General features: G+C 36.6%; 1 non-coding gene and 1 pseudogene across 1 annotated transcript; both read left to right on the top strand.

Annotated features, from left to right (window-relative positions):
• LOC133069523 (RAB11-binding protein RELCH-like) overlaps positions 1–16,505 on the top strand; it is a 67,246-nt pseudogene that overhangs the window by 34,340 nt on the left and 16,401 nt on the right.
• Positions 11,799–11,870, top strand: LOC133069721 (small nucleolar RNA SNORD36). Its single transcript, XR_009695947.1, has one exon. It is a non-coding gene; the product is annotated as a small nucleolar RNA SNORD36 (small nucleolar RNA).

The following is a 16,505-nucleotide window of genomic DNA, read 5'->3' as shown; positions in this document are numbered from 1 at the left end:
ACCAGTATTAATAATTCCTTAAATGTGTTTTAGAATTCACAAGCAAAGTCATCTGATCCTAGAGGTTTTTAAATTATTGATTCAATCTATTTGCCTGTTATAGGTCTGTTTTGATTTTCTGTTTCTTCTTGTGTCAGTTTTTGTCATTTATGTGATCCTAGGAATTAGTTCATTTATTATCTAACTTGTTGGTGGGCCATTGTTGATGGTATTCACTTATAATCCTTTTAATATTTTTGAGTTTGTTACTAATGTCCTCTCCTTTATTTCTGATTCCAGTTGTTTGCATCTTCTCTATTTTTCTCTTAGTCAGTCAAAGTAAAAGATTGTCAATTGTATTGATCCTTTCAAAGAGCCAGCTTCTGATGTTGTTGATTCTGGGTTTTTTTTTTTTTTTTCCAGTCCTATAGGACCAAAAGTCCTATAAGACTTACCTCTGCTGTAATCTTTATTATTTTCTTCTTTCTGCTGGCCTTTAGTTTAGTTTCCTTTTTGTGGCAAGGTTATTGAATTGGAATCTCGTTTGTTTTTTAAATGTAGGTGATTATGGCTATAAATTTCCCTCTGTGTTCTGCTTATGCTGCATCTCACATGTTTTGGTATGTTCTGTTTTTCATTTATCTCAAAGTATTTTAATTTCCTAGTGATTCCTTTGACCCATTGGTTGCTTTAGAGTGTGTTGTGTAAAATGTGTATCATTAAAGCTATAAAAGGAAAAAAAAGATAAAGGAGAGCACCAATTCCCTAAAAACCTTAAAAATTAGCTAGTAACTCTAAAGACTTGATCATCTAAGAAACCAAACTTTACTCTTTTACATTACCATTTCTGGTTGCTTTATGGTAAATTTTTAACTCAAGAGTAATAATATAATTTATAATTGTGTGAGTGTAATGTAGTAATAGAAGTATAGTAAAGTAAATAGTAGGTTGCGTAAGCTTGGTCCACCTTCTTCACTCATGTTGTGTTTGTTTGTGTGTATCTTGTAATTTTCAGAGCAAATCACATGCTCTTTAGCAGTATCAGAGTTTAAAAGTCACTTAAGTATTTCAGTTAGGCTTCATAAAGGCTGAGACCTGGGAATTATAGATATTAATAATTCTAAGAATAGGTATTTTAGCTGCCCTTGAAGTATAAAACTTTTCCAGAGGTGAGTAATCTTGCCTTTTCCGTGTATAAGTCTTTGTAATGTTTTTTTTCCTTTGTATGTTACTACCAACATCATGACAAATTTCAACTGAAAATCCAAATCAAAGGGTGTATACTTATCAGTATCTGAATTTAAGCTGTAATTCATTATTGCTTAATTCCTAGGCAAAAGACTAGATGAACAAAATTTAGTAACAGCCATCTAAAATTTTTTGAAGCTTAGGTTATAGGAAATATTTTCAGTGGAATAATGAAGACAAGTGGTGACCTATAATTAATTGGACTGATATCACCTTTCTAGAATTGTAGAGTTTTGCTTCCTCACCTGAAAAACATTTCCTCATTGGCATGTGATCTAAGTGCAATACTTCCTTTTGTATTTTAGATTCCTTTCAGATCTTGGAGTCATTATCATATCAACATTCCCATACTTTTTAAAATTTTAAATTGCGCCTGATCTCATTTCCTACTTCATATATTTTCCCTTTAACATCTGATCACTCACATTGTTTTAAATCCTGTTTAGGTACTATTTTTCTTCTGTTTTTGTAGTCTGAACACATACTAACCTTTAAAGACTGAGAAAGTCAAGTAAAACTATTCATTAAATCAAATGTAATCATCTCTGAAGATATTTAATACCTTGAAAACAATTTCTTTATTATCATTAGAACTTATTTTGTTTTACTTGTCAAAGTGAAAGAAAAATACTGGAAGCCTTTCCTGTTTAATTCTGTACAAAATTTCATAGGAAGGGTGGGAGGTCCTTCACATGGAGGGAACTAGTATTGTCAAAATGGCAGAAACCATTTGCTTCAAAACCAGGTGAAGCAAAACTCATTTACTTGAGTAAAGTGCAGATTACTAAGTCTTTTAGAGTAATGAATTCTAAAGGCCTTAGAAATATCTTTCCTAGTGTCCATGGTAAGAAACTGCTGGAATACCTTCTGTAATTGGATTACTACACTGATTTCCTCTCTAAAGATCAGTAGGAGATCAGTTTTATATTTCACTTCAGTACATGTTAACTGATAAAGCATGTTTGAAAATATCTAAAATTTCTGTTGCTTTGAAATATGAACTCAGTAATGGTTTTATGCAGGGTAGGCAAGGGATTCCTTTTGGATATCGTGTTTATCAAAGCTTTATTATTTTGCCATGGTTATTATTCAAAGACGTTTTTAAAACCACTGTCACATTTTCTTCTGAAAATCTAGATGCCGCTTTTTAAATATTTTATGTAGAATTATAAGGAAACTATTTTAAACACTAGATTTCTTCAGTTGGAGATGATTATACCAATGGGAGAATATTGATTCAAATCTATACATTTATGCGTAGCATTGACCCTTCCTTGAACAGTGCACAGATTGTGTGCTGACCACGGCACAGTTCAGTATCCAAGTATAATTTTACATTCAGTCAATCACAGATCCGTGTAGTAATGTAGTACATATTTATGGGGTAAAATCTACATATAAGTGGGCTTCCCTGGTAGCTCAGCTGGTAAAGAATCCGCCTGCAATGAAGGAGACCCTGGTTCAATTCCTAGGTCGGGAAGATCCCCTGAAGAAAGGATGGGCTATGCACTCCAGTATTCTTGGGCTTTCCTGGTGGCTCAGACCATAAAGAATCCGCCTGCAATGCAGGAGACCTGGGTTTGATCCCTGGGTTGGGAAGATCTCTTGGAGGAGAGCATGGCAACCCACTCCAGGATTCTTACCTGGAGAATCCCCATGGACAAGGGAGCCTGGCGGACTATAGTCTATGGGGTTGCAAAGAGTCAGACATGACTGAGTGACTAAGCACACACACACTTCATACAAGTGGACCCACAGCACAGTTCAAACCTGTGTTGTTCAAGGGTCAACTGTAGTGTGAAAATCCTAAATAGAGTCTTGTGGATAGACTAGTAGGTCAGAGGCTTGAAAACGGTGAATTTACAAGAAGTAAGATAGGCAGCACAGCAGATAACGTACTTACAGAATTCATTATTCGAAGACTGGTATAACTAGAAGTTGTGATTAAATGAATGACAGAGGAAGAAGAAATTAGGATATTTGAATTTGGTTATAACTTAGCAATTAAAGTCCTGATGGCTCTGTCACAAGCAGACTGCAGCTTCCACTCTTTCCTACCATCACCTTCTGGACCTCTTCTCAGCTCAGCGATGCTCAGGAAGAGGAAGCCATCTGGCACACTTTATAACTGCCACAGCCTTCAAGGTGCCAGGATGTCCCCGTTCTCCTTGGCGTAGAGTATCAACCAAAGTGTATTGGCATTGACTTCCCACATTTGCTATTTTAGCCAGCAAGAAATAAAAACAGATGGCAGTGTAAATTATTACTAACTGTGATTGAGAAAAGTGAAAGAATATTTCTCTAAAGTCCTAAATTCACAGAATTTTAGAGTTCAAGGAGACAAGGACTGCCAGTTTTTTTTTTCCCTTTCCTATGTGTCAGTTTGGATTGGTTGGTAATGGCTCCTGTGTTGAGAAGGGTTTTGAGGCTAGCTTTGATCTCAGAAAGGAAAATTAACAATCTTATTAGCAATAGATAAGAAAATGATAAAACATATGTATTTTTTATTTCTGTACTCAGCTTAATTCCTGTATGTTTCAGTTGAGGAAACAAAAACTCAGAGAGGTTCATGGTTTTCACTGGGTTCTTTGGTACTTAAGGAGTTTTGAGACAGGAGCTCTTCGAACTCTGAGTTTAGCGTTCCTGGTTTGGCACATCTGTAGTCACATTCCAGTTTAAAAGATTAATTACAGTAATGTATAACATAAAATTCCTCTTTGAATAAGGATCACTAAGCCTCGTGGTTTAAAAAAAAAAAAAGAAAAAAGGAAAAGAAAATGTAAGGCACCAAAAGTAAACAGTAACACAGTTATTTTGGTATACGTGTTTTTGAGATAAAGAAAGTATTATTCTGTATTTTAAACATAGGGTGTATGCATGTAGTTGCAGTTAGAGCAGTATCTTACCTACACTTCATAACTTTATTTCTTTAAAGAGTAATGCAATAGGAAGAGAGTAGAGTGAGATAGTTTAAGAGTGAATATTTGGAGATGATTGGGAAGCAGGAAGAAGGGTTAGGGGAAAGCAAGAAAACCCATGGGAGAGAAAGATCGGCCATGAGGGAAAAGTACAAGTTAAACACTTAGGGACTTTTTGATTTTTCAGGCATTAAGATATTTTATTTTTGTTAGTACTTTCTAGAATAACTGCCTTTTCATCCTTAAACTTTTACTCTCAGTGGACTGTGCTTATGTGCCATCCCAGTCCTCTCACTAGTGTCACTGGCCCTTAGCAATCTCAGTGGGGTTCTCTAAGGATCCTTGGTATTAATGGTCCTCACCCATCAAGCCTCAGAGTAAGCATCTTTGGAAAACGTCAAAATACAAGGACCCATACATATACTGTTCCATTCCCAGTGCAAAATTATTTTCCCCACTTTTCAGTTATTCACTAATCTAAAACCTACTACTACTGCTACTGAGTCACTTCAGTCGTGTCCGATTCTGTGCGACACCATAGACGTCAGCCCACCAGGCTCCCCTGTCCCTGGGATTCTCCAGGCAAGAACACTGGAGTGGGTTGCCATTGAAAGATGGCAGAATAAGTGTTTTAAATTTGTTTCTGCTTCTCAGACTTGTTTTTCCTCTTCTTATCTACATCTTTGTGCTTTGAATTTAGTTTTATATAGTGTAATTCTAATTTAACATCATATATGTAAGACATTAGAAATAATGGAAAGGACTTCTAGTCATGCCTTAGTTTCAGTCTCAACTCTAAAAGCATATCATCTGTTTCTAAGGGAGCATCTTCAGAATAATGTAGACTTTTCTTTAAAGTGTCATGCATTCGTACATGGTGATTGATTCCTATTTTAAATCTGCTAGTACTTTTTGGTGGATAGGGAGGTAGGTGGGAAAAATAAATGAGAATAATCATTCTACCCTTTTTATTATATCATAGTGATTTCTTGAAAATAATCTGCAAAATCACTTAGAGGATTTCTCTCCAAAATATACTTTATCACTTTTGAGCTTTTATTTCATTAGATTTGCAAATCTACTTCAAAAGTGAAAAACATTAATATCTTTGAAATGTATTTTAGGATTTTGCCTCGGTTTAATTAAAATGTGAAAAAAACTTTAATTTTCAAATACTTTGTAAAAGAGAAATAAACTCTTGTCTGTTTCCTTGAAAATACTAAATTTACCTCTGTATGTTGAAAGTGGAACAAAATATTTTAAAATTTCACTTCAAAATAGAACATTTCTGCAGATGCTTTTATGGAGAGCTTTCACCTGTGAAGATGGTCTTTTTAATTAGCCACTAGGTTAGGTACTAAGGGTATAAAATTATTAATTATTTCTGATCCTACTGTGCTTATGGAAGTACGAAGGGTTATCTTTATTTTCTGTTCTTCATTTTAGGTTTTAAAATATAGTCAACTTCTGCAAGTTTTTATGTAAAAGCACTTTCAAAATTTAAACTACTATATCAGCTTATAGTAAGATAAAATGTTACTTAGTGTAAAAGGTAATAGACCCTTGGGAAGTATTGGATGAGAAAACAAGGTGAGTTCAATCATAAGTTACTTTATTGCATTGTGATGTGCACCTTCTGCACCTATGTTTATGTTTTTCTCTTGAATTATCAGCCTTACAAAATAAAAATATGCTCCTCTCTATGTTGAGGTTTATTTCATTTAAAACTTCCATTTATGAATACTTTGGGGGGAAAAGAATATTCTGCAATGCATTTTTACTTTGACTTTTTCCACCTGCGTGTTTCTTTAGGAGTTGATCCCCCTCATATTGTGTGCAGCCTGCCCGCATCCTGAGCCTAAGGAGAGACCAGCTTCTCCACATACTTTTCAATTTGATCAAGAGGCCAGATGATGAGCAGTTGTGGAATCTGACTACTTCTTTGGGAAATAAGTATAATGTTGACTTGCTCATTTTTTAAATTTGGCATCATGATTACCTTTTTAATCTCAATGCCATCTTTTCTGTCTGAGGTCTCTTTTAATAAAGGAAACACTGACCTTGTTCACAATGAAGGCCCTACAGTGTTTTCTTTCTTGTCATTCCAACTGCTTACGTTGAACTTCTGCACTTTTGTGTTAGTTATCTTTGGACTGCTAGTTATTCCATTAAGTCTTTGCTTTTCTCTTTCACATTTGATTTCCAAGAACTCCTAAATATTTCCCTCCCCCGCCACAGATGAACTAGATACAGCATGGCCTCTTAATAGTTATGCTTTACCAGAAATAAAATATTTAACATAGGAATGTCTGCATCACCAAGCTGTCTGTAAAGCAGTTTCGGTATGGCTAGAGGGATACAGTGTTTTGCTTAGTCCTGATTCGAACGCCACAATCAAGGATGCCTGAGTGGAGAAATGAGTTGTACTTGGGGGTGGTGAGGGGCTTGAGAGTGGTGGGGCCAGGGGGACAAGACACATAGCCAAGAGACTTCTGCAAGAAAGGGGAATGGGATTTTTGCTCAGGCAATCGTGATAGATGTCTCCCCAGAAAGTAGACTTTTAAACACTAGGAGAAGCTGTGCAAGTGTGAACATGAACAGAATATCCTAGTGGAGGGTAAGCAGACTAAGCACCAGTTGGACAAGACTGAGCTGTTGAAATGTTTCCACATTGTAATTTTCTATCTTAATAAGCAGATAATTTTTGCTTATACGTTAGCAAAACAATAGAATTGTACATTAAGATTAGGTAACTTGATATCATTTTAGTTCTTGTTTTACTGACTGTTAAAGTTTTTACCTCTTCTGAGAATGTTGGAAAATCATAAAGTGAACCATAAGACAAATCAAGCCCCAAATTTAAAACACAAGGAATTTCTCTCCACCATGAGAATAAAAAGTCATGTAGACTTTTAAATTCTGTGAACATGTATCTCTTTCCTACCCTTATGAAAATATACCTAAGCAAGCAGAGAGACATGCTTTTTTCAGGATCCAGTCAAGATTAATATACATGCTAGCTGAATAGAATTAAGGGAAATTCAATCAGGTTCCATTCTTTGCAAACTGAAAATTTTCTGAGGACAATTTGATGGTGCTATATAGGAAAATTAATATTTTATCTTCTCCTTGAAAATGCTATTTCCTATCTTGGAAACTTAATAATTACATACTACTTATTACATTGTCATGTTTAGAATGCAGGGCAAAAATCGCTCAATTTACATAGCCCGTTTTTTACAGACTCCTCATGTAAAGCTAACAGCTGCCACCTGGTGGCCAAAAGTACCTATCAGCGTGACTTCAGGTCAAGATGCATCAGGATTTAAACACGCATGTTCGCAGTTGATCTTCCAGTTTTCAGAAATAAAGTTATTTATTTGAATAAGCTAAACTGTTAACTATATTTGATATGACTAAAAAATAAAGCAAAATTTTTAAATTAGCATAAGTTTGACATATAATCAGATATTACTTTACTTACTGAATCACAAGCTTCCTTGTGTGACTGTCCAATTTTATGGTCAGCTATATTGCGTTTTTGGTAATTCTTTGCTAGCAGCCATATCTAACACCATATTTTCACCTACTGTGTCAGTTCAGTTGCTCAGTCGTGTCCTACTGTTTGCGACCCCACGGACTGCAGCACGCCAGGCCTCCCTGTCCATCACCAACTCCCGGAGTTTACCCAAACTCATGTCTGTCGAGTCGGTGCTGCCATCCAACCATCTCATCCTCTGTCGTCCCCTTCTCCTCCCGCCTTCAATCTTTCCCAGCATCAGGGTCTTTGCCAGTGAGTCAGTTCTTTCCATCAGGTGGCCAAAGTATTGGAACTATAGCCCATGGAATTTCTCCAGGCCAGAATACTGGAATGGGTAGCCTTTCCCTTCTCCAGGGGATCTTCCCAACCCAAGGATCGAACCCAGGTCTCCTGCATTGCAGGAAGATTCTCCACCAGCTGAGCCACAAGGGAAGCCCATTGTGTCAAATATCAGTCAAATAAGTTCACAAGTAAGAACAGTATTTATGATTTCCCACAAGTAGAAATAGTATTTTTACTATCACAGGAGTCTGTTTCCAATGCTATTAATAATCTGTAGCCATCTGATCTTTTCTGTTTTTCAAGTATATTTCAAAACTGACCTACTTTTTACAATTGTGACTCTTGATTCTGCTGACTAAGAAGTTTATTTTGAGGGGCTTAACATTTTTTGAACAAATTTGTACATGTTTAATATAGTGATGGTGACTCATGGTTTCAAGTTATTTCACATGAAGGTCTTATACAAGTGTATACTTCTTACATTTGTTCAAAATGCTTAAATTTCAACAGTTCATTTATTATAATTATCAAATATTTCTGAAACCTATGTATATGACTCCTATTATTTTAACAGACTAGTAGGGGTAGAAATGATCAGAAATGAAGAAATTTGTAGTGGGAAGCTAAATGTCTTATCTTAAAGCCTGGGAATTTCTTTTTCCATTTTTCTTTTATTCACTTTCTAAAGTGAATGCCTTCCTAAAGTAGGAGAAAATAGAAAAAGAAAAGTTGAGAAGCCATCAGAGAAGACAATGACATAAGTATAAAGGGAAATCATATAGATAAAAATTACAAGGTTATGGTGAAAGGAAACTGCCATATACGATGAAGACATATTGGCTCAACATTTTCCTACCGCCCATATACTTATTGTCTGTCATTGTTCTCCTCAGCCTGAGAGAACAGTTGTAGCTGACTTGGATAAACTAAGTAGAAACATAAAGTCACTCTTCAATTTGCAGTTAAATCAACATATTTTAAGAAACAGCAATGAGTAATTGCTTTTATAGTTGATTTGAATTAAACATTCTGTTTTGGTTTTCCTTAAAGTTGGCTGCTTTGAAACATCTATGGAAAACCTGCTTTTTTTTCCATCAAGTTTTACTGGTTTTGAAGTCATAGATAATCAGAAGTAAAAAAAAAGAAACTTCCATTCTGACTTTCAGAGTCATTTTAAATGTACCTTCATTCTGAAAAGTGAAAAATCTTTTTCAAAATTTTGAATTATAAATCTATCATCAAATGAAACTATCATATTAATTATTTATATATTGTTTTATAACAAATTACCCCAAAAGAAAGTGGTTTAAAGTAGCACTTGTATTACGATTTCTGTGAGTCAGTTCATCTGGGTCTCTTATAAAGCTGTGGTCAAGGTGTTGTCTGTGGCTGTGGTCACCTGAAGTTCCATGGGGGAAGGATTTGTGTCTGAGCTCATTCACGTGGTTGGTCATTGGCGGGATTCAGTCTCTCATGGATCTTTGGACTGCAGGCTTTGGTTCCTCCTTCACTGACTTATAACCAGAAGTTGCCTTCAGTTTCTCTCCACATGAAACCATTCAACGTGGTAGTGTCTTCAGAGCATGCCAGCGGAGAAGGCAGAAAAGACTGTCTCATGAGATGGATGTCACAGGCTTTTGTAACCTGATCTCATAAGTTACATCCCATCACTTTGGCCATTATTCTGTTCGTTAGAAGCAAACCATTGGGTCCAGTCTGCACTCACCAAGATGGGATTACACACAGGCATGACTATCGGGAGACTGACCTCATTAGGAGTCATGTCAGATGCTGCCTACTACAGTTATCTTGGGTTCCGTACCAAAAATTCTCACTTAAGTATCATTTTACTAATACGGTATCATAGTTTTTAATTACAGAAATCTGTCTGCTCAGTCGTGTCCGACTCTTTGCAACCCCATGGACTGTAGCGTGCCAGGCTCCTCTGTCCATGGAATTTTTCCAGGCAAGAATATTGGACTGGGTTGCCATTTCCTCCTCCAGGGGACATTCCCAGCCCAGGGATCGAACCCATGTCATTTGGGTCTGCTGCATTGGCAGGTGGATTCTTTACCACTGTGCCACCTGGGAAACTGAATTATAGGAATGCTGGGAAAGTAATCATAGATTGATTTAGTGACTAGAAACTGAAATTCATTAGAAATGGAAGCATTAAACATAATCTCAGAATGTGTTATATATATGGGAAGTTAATTTAGGAGATTCAGCTTTACAGCAGTAGAGAATCTCTTCACAACATCTCTCAAATGGTGTTGCCGTTGCTGGAAGGGCTAGTCTTAAGAAACTCACTCCCTTGGGGCAGCCTATCTACTGGGGAAAGTCAAAAGTCAAATTTGATTGTACAAAGTAGTTGTACTCCATGATAATTCGAGCTGACTCTTTTTAACCCTTAGTCCTAGTTGTGCTTCCTAGTGCAAATGCTAGTCTACATCCATTAGTTCTGTATCTCAGGCAAATGGTACTGAGAGGCTGTGTGGCATTTGCACGTCACGTTGGGCCCACACGTGTTGATGCTGAACTTTTACCACAGTGTTGGGACAGGTAAACGCTGTATTGGGTTTTCTCTAGCTGTTGTATTCTAGGTCATTGTCAATGCTCATGTTATAAAAATGCTATTAGGAAATGTGTGGGATATAAATTATGCTACTATTTCTGTTGCCCAGCCTGGTGGTTTAACAGTGCTTAAGAAACGTCTGGGATGTTTTGCTTTATTCTGAATCAAGTGAGATACAAAATACAAAAAAAATATAAAAATACTAATGAGTTCAGGGAAAGCAAGAGGTTCTGTGTATGTATAAGTAAGGGGGTAAATAATAGACATAGTATCTGTATATACTGTATACTTGTATATATTATAAATATATACAGAATATAAAGTGTAAACCTTTGATGTAAGCAGTCTGTATATTTAAAATTCAACTTACTATTTACTAGCAACACTTTGAGTTTTATATTGAATATTCCTGTCTTCTCTAGAATTCAGGATCTTTGACTTTGTACACTTGACATTTAGGTCATTAAGTAACTCATTGTTCCATTGTAAAAAGATGAATTTCTTACTTATGAACAGATTTCATGGCCTTATTTATACCTGCTCTGTCACTTGTTGCTTAAGAAAAAATATTACTCTCCAGAATATTGCTAAAGTATATGGTCTTTGAGAATTCTCTTCCCACTTTCTTCAAATATTTACTTTTTTCTTTAAAATTTAGTAGAGTCATCTACTAATTTAGTAATCTAGAGACATTATTTGAAAGGGAACATTATATACACTCATATTTTCTCTGACAGTCCCTATGTTACCTGTAGATTGTAATGCACACTAATTTAGGGTGAGATTCTAACCACTGAAACTCAAGTTGGAAACAATATACACAACTCTGAGTTTACAGTTCTCTGCAGTTCTATATATGTACATGTCTTTTAAAATGGTTTTTCCATCTTCTTTTAAGCTTTATCGAGATTGTAATTCAGATAGCATACAACTCACCTATTTAAAGTCTACAATTCAGTGGTTTTGAGTAGTCACAGAGATACACAGCCATCAATACTGTCAATTTTAGAACAGTTTTATCACCCACAAAAGAAGCCCCAACCCCTTAAATTGATTCTTGTATTTCAAGGTTGTTTTGGCTATTCTGAATCCCTTTAATTTCTGTGTAAATTTTAAGATCAACATGTCAATTTCTGCAAAGAAGCCAGCTGAAATTGTAAGGATTGCCTTGAATCTGTAGATCAATCTGGAGAATGTTGCCATTCCAGTAGTGAACCTTTCAGTCCATGAATTTAAGATGTCTTTCCGTTTATTTTGGCAATGATGCATGGATTTCTTCATGTGGAATCACTGTGAAGAGTAAAATCCGAGCTTTTTACTCTGCTGGTAAAGAATCCACCTGCAATATGGGAGACCTGGGAGTGATCCCTGGGTTGGGAAGACCCCCTGAACAAGGGAAAGGCTATCCACTCCAGTATTCTGGCCTGGAGAATTCCACGGACTGTATAGTCCATGGGGTCGCAAAGAGTCGGACGTGACTGAGCAACTTTCACTTCACTTCACTTCTCCGTTTATTTAGGTTTCTTAAATTTTCTTTCAGTAATGTTTTTTAGTCTTCAGAATATAATGTACATACGTTTAAAGTTTACTCCTGAGTATTTTATTCTTTTTAATACTATTGTGTAAATATAATTTTCTGTATTTTTCTGGTTGTTCATTGAAAGTTTGTAGGAATACAGTTGATTGTTGTATGTACCTTTAATTTTGAGACATCCTGCTAGACTAAAGAAACGTGTGAGTTTATGTGTGACATATTATGACATTCAAACCATTTTGTCTTGAGGTTACTGTTTCTGGGTTGAGTCTAACTCGAAACTTGGAGATCTCAGTTACCAACAGCTCCCCTGCCCCCTCTTTCTCTGTAACCCGAATAAACATGGACATCAGCGATCTGTCAACCGCCTGCCTCCAGTTTGTTGCCCAGTAGATTGCTGCATAATTTCTTTCTTTTTTTTTTTTTTTTCTACACTACTACTGGCATTAAATAATAAAAACTACCTGATGATATGGAGATGCGCTTATAGTATTAAATGAAGAAAAAACTATGATGGAAGACACCATCTGGTAGGGGTCTGGATGCCAGGTTCTTTTATAGAACCACTGAGAAAAGTGGTGAGGAACTGAAGTAAAAAGGCAGAATGGAGAGGGAGAGACAAGGAGGAAGTAATAAGGGCCATCAGTCTTGCAAAATGGGAAGTGTTAATATCTTCTTTTCACAGGTAGGTAGGGTCAGATTTTTCTTTCTGTGAGCTGAACAAAGGCACTTCAGTTTAACAAGCAGAGGGGCATCTGAGGCAGGACATTATGTATGATTATAGTAACAAAAGCAACAAAAAGCAAAGGTTAAAGTCAAAGAAAGTGATCCAGCATGGTCAGAACTGGCTCTTCCCTGCAACACTATTTGGATACATTTTACTAACTTTCTTGATTGGTCATCTATAAACTGGTTAAAAATTAGAAGTTTGCACAACTACTTGATTTACTTGATTCTAATGTGAGTACTAAGTAATCAGCCTCCACAAATGCTGACCTCGCAGTGTTATGCTTCTGTGGTTTCTACTTTAAATACAAAGTCCTGATAGCGCTCCTGCTCAGTCATGACCAGCTGTTTGTGACCCTATGGACTGTACAGCCTGCCAGGCTTCTCTATCCATAGACATTTCCAGGCAAGAATACTGGAGTGGGTTACCATCTCCTTCTGCAGGGAATTGAACCTGCATGTCTTGCAATTCGCAGATTCTTTACCACTGTGCCCCCAGAAGTTTTTTTTCATAATTGGCCCTGATAAGTAAATTGAAATCACATAAGATTTTGACTGCTTGGCTCTGTAGAGGTAAATAGAACCAACATTACTTCTACTGATGGGATTGAGGCTCTTTTAGTGTCACAAGGAAGGACCTCTAGAGATCATCTGCTCAATCTTTTTTACTTACCATTGAGAAAACTGAGACCAATAGTGTTAGTTTGGTAATAACTGTTATCAAAAGCTTGGCCTCTATACACAAGTTTCAAATCAAATCTTGAAGAAAGTTTTGGGTGAAGTAGGAAAGAATAGCTTTATTTGTCAGGTAGAGGGGGACACAGTGAACTCCTGCCGTGGAAAACCATGTGTCCCCAATTTCTTTTCTTAACTTTAGGCATCCAGTACTTTAATGAGTTATCCCCACCTTTTCATATGGGAATATGAGAACAGATATACTTCTTTTCCAGTCAAAGAAAGATTTCTATTCTATGAAGAAGACATATGGGAACAAAACCCAGTATGTGTCATTTTTTTTGTTTTTGTCATTTTTTTGTTATGATTCAGTGTAGTCATTACATAATAGTAAAACCCCATGATCTTACATATGCAAGCAGGAATAAATTGACATCGCTTACTTTAAAAACAAAGTCATAACACCAGTCAGGAGCTCTGGTTAAATCACTGATGATTTGCAACTTAATCCTTGAGGTAAAAAAGAGGAATGAAGGATCATTCCTGTACATATTGTAGGCCATATCAGTAAATATCTAGAAGCTGGATTTTCCAAATCTGAAAATCCAATAATGTTCCTAGGGAAGGAAAAGTTTGCTCCTGACATCCTAAGGAAAGCTGTCTTGGGCAAGCCCACAATCTCTAGGCACCTTGCCATATTTTCATCTTTGCTTTATCCTCTTTCTCAACAGATAGCTCCTGTGATCTCATTTTTCAGGCTCTCCCTGAGTCCCTTAGTCCTGATCCAGGTATAGGCATCCTCAGAAGTGGGAAGAAAGAAGCCTTATTGCATTCCTAACAGGATTTGTGGTGAAAAATAATTCTGTTTTGGAGGAAGGGAGGGTATTTTGTTTATGTTTGATTCATTTATTTTTTACTCTAGATTAATCACAAATACCCAGAAAGAAGATTGCTTGTGGCAGAATCTTGTGGAGCACCGGCACCTTACCTTCCTGTAAGAATTGTAATTTTTCTTAAAAAAAAAACAAAACCAAAACTTTTCCTTCTTTTTTTAGCAATGGAGAAACCCTTTTTTCAGGTGTCTTATTATACATTTTAATCCACATTCTGTCGTAACAAAGGAAGAAATTGAGCTGAATAAAGCAAGCTCACATTGATACCATGTGACATTGCAGACAGAGGGGAACATTAGCCACTGATTTTACATGAGTATAAATATATTAAACCTCATCAAGAATTCTTAAAGTTTGGTCGGAGGACCCTGGGGAGTTCCTTGATCCTTTCAAAGAGGTCCATGAGATGAAAATTATTTTCATAACAATATTAAAACATTTTTTGTCTTTTTCTCTGTGTTGACAGTTACAGTGTTGGTGCAAGCAAAATTTGTAATGGGCAACAGTGGCAGTGCATTAGCGCTGATCAAAGCAGTGACCCCCAGATGGACAGATAATGATCATATTCTTCACTACAGGGCACTCACAGAAGGTCAGCTTCACTGAAAAATAAACTTGGTGAATCAGTGAAATTATTAATTCTACTAAATTTTGACCCTAAGTATGCCTCTTTTTAAATATTCTGTATAATCAGCTGGAAGATACTGATAAGCCCTTTTGCTGCATTCTGAACTATGATGGCTGTTGCAGAAAGCAAGCACTCAGATAGTCTGAGTTGTGAGCTGAACCAGCTGCTTTTCTCGTGGGACACCAGTTTTGCTTGACAGGTCACTGAAAAAGAAGCTGTGATTATTCAAACTTGGTATGTGGCAGATATTTTCATGAAGATAAGTGACATGGAGCCTTGCTTCAAGGAAAACAAGTAGACAGTTTTCATTGCCAATGATAAAATTAGAACTTCTAGTGAGAACAAGAATTTTGGAAAACTTGTATTCACCATTCAGAGCTTGACAGCATCTTTTCTTATCAGAAGAGGCTCTGAAGATATTTCTCCCTTTCTCAGTTATGTGTTTCTGTGAGGCCAGGTTTTCTTATGCACTCCCACCCAAGGAACATACAGTTGAAGGCAGAGCAGATAAGACGATCCTACCTGTCTTCTTTTAAGTCAGACATCACTGAGATTTGCAACACAATATAAAGCAACACTATACCTCTCACTAGTTTTTTTGACTATAGTTATTTCCATTAAAGTTGTAATTTCATTAGTCATGTTAACCTTTAAGAAGTGGATTGTTTTTCATGAGTTAATAATTTGAAATTTCTCGTTTTTTAATTTCTGATATGATAAATGTCAGGAGATATTCCCCACCCAAACAAAAGCTGTTTGAGGTGCTTGTTAGTTTCTAAATGACCAAGGGCCTCCCGCCAGGAAGAAGACTGAGCACGCTGGCCCACTGTGCTCCTGAGGGGTCTCCTGACCAGTCCAGGGCTTACAGGGGATGGAAGCCAGAGGTGACATCAAGAGTCATTTTCCTTTGAACAATGGTAAGTTAAAGCAGAGCTTGGCAAAGAACAGTCTGGAGACCAAATGGAAGGCACAGCCTGTTTCTATAAATAAAGTTTTATTGGCACGCAGCCACACCATTTCTGTGACTTGTCTGTGGCTGCTGCCATACTGCAACAGCCGAGCTGAGGAGTTGCAGCAGAGACTTTTTGGCCCAGTTTGCTGACCGCTGCCTTGAAGGGTCGTTTCCATAAGACTGATCTTTTAAAAGGAGTACAAAAATTGGAACTGTGCAGCAGTACATGAGCTGTTTATGTTACATTTACCATTCCCTCACATTCTTTAGTGTGAGGGTGAGTGAAGACTGAGAAACCCAAGAGTCAGACAATTGTCTTTTTAAAAAATAAAATTTATCTTTTCTTTTTATACAGGAAAATGCAAAGAATAATTCAAGAATAATTCATAGTCTCCACTCCCAGAAATGTTGTTGTTGTTGAAAATAAATTTTCAGACAGATGAAAATCAAAGACTTCCCTGGCCCTAGTCGTTCTCTCCAAAGACAGACACCTGTGGTTAATGGCTTTTAATGAATACTTAAGAAAATAAAAATTCATGCATATGCAAGCTTAT

The sequence above is a fragment of the Dama dama genome, chromosome 14 (genome assembly GCF_033118175.1).
Source record: "Dama dama isolate Ldn47 chromosome 14, ASM3311817v1, whole genome shotgun sequence".
Classification (NCBI taxonomy): Eukaryota; Metazoa; Chordata; class Mammalia; order Artiodactyla; family Cervidae; genus Dama; species Dama dama.
The sequence above is the reverse complement of the archived record's forward strand: the minus strand, read 5'-3'. Positions and strand labels throughout refer to the sequence as shown.